The sequence below is a fragment of the Eimeria mitis genome, genomic scaffold, assembly GCF_000499745.2.
Source record: "Eimeria mitis Houghton genomic scaffold, Emh_scaff7741, whole genome shotgun sequence".
Lineage (NCBI taxonomy): Eukaryota > Apicomplexa > Conoidasida > Eucoccidiorida > Eimeriidae > Eimeria > Eimeria mitis.
This window is the reverse complement of record NW_013575681.1, coordinates 1-800: the sequence shown is the minus strand read 5'-3', so window position 1 is coordinate 800 and position 800 is coordinate 1.

Sequence of the window (800 nt, the reverse complement as noted above, 5' to 3'; positions counted from 1 at the left end):
GGTGAACAGGTCCAACGTGGAAGTCCCTAGTCATATGAATGTGCCCTGTTTTGGAGCTGATGGAGCATTTTACGCCCCTAGTTTTGCCGATTCTAGTATCCTGCCTGCCATCTGCGAAGCGTAGCCTCAGAGATTGCGCCAATTAGTAGACGGTAGGCTGCATCTCCTTGCTGCGGCTTCCGATATCATATCCACTTCGCATCCCGTACCGAGTAGGGCCATTAAATCCTGTCCCTTTATTCGTACTGGTACAAGTACTGAATTGACTCGATGTGGGTCTGCAGGTGCGGCCGTTATCTCGCGTGGCCCCTTCACTGCGCTGCACGTTGCGTAGGGGCCCGGACGTTTCCATGCTTGCTCTGTTTGTTCCCTTGGCGGCGCTGTTCGGGATTTGGTCTCAATTGTTCCCTAGCCTTTTTCATAAGCCGGCAACCTCGAAATACGTGACCCGGTTTACTACAGAAGAAGCAAGTACGCCGTTCAGAGTCTCCGTCTTGCTTTTTAGGTGGTGAGTTCGCCGTCTGCTGACGGTAGCCGCTTCTAGCTCCGTGTTTAGCTGGTTTGGTGTTCACAGCCCCAATATCCATTGGTTCGAAATCGGGATTGTTCCCAGGCCCGCTTTCTTCCTTTTCAGCTGAGGCTGTGGGTGTGGCGTTTTTCTTTTCCATTCTGAGGAGGTATTCCATCATGTCAGCAAGTTCCACTTTTTCGCCCCTCATCTCCCTGTCCCTGGCCCAGCCAGTCACTGTTTGCCTCACTACGGGTTCCAGCCCCGCTATAAACCATTGGTAGTGGAGCTC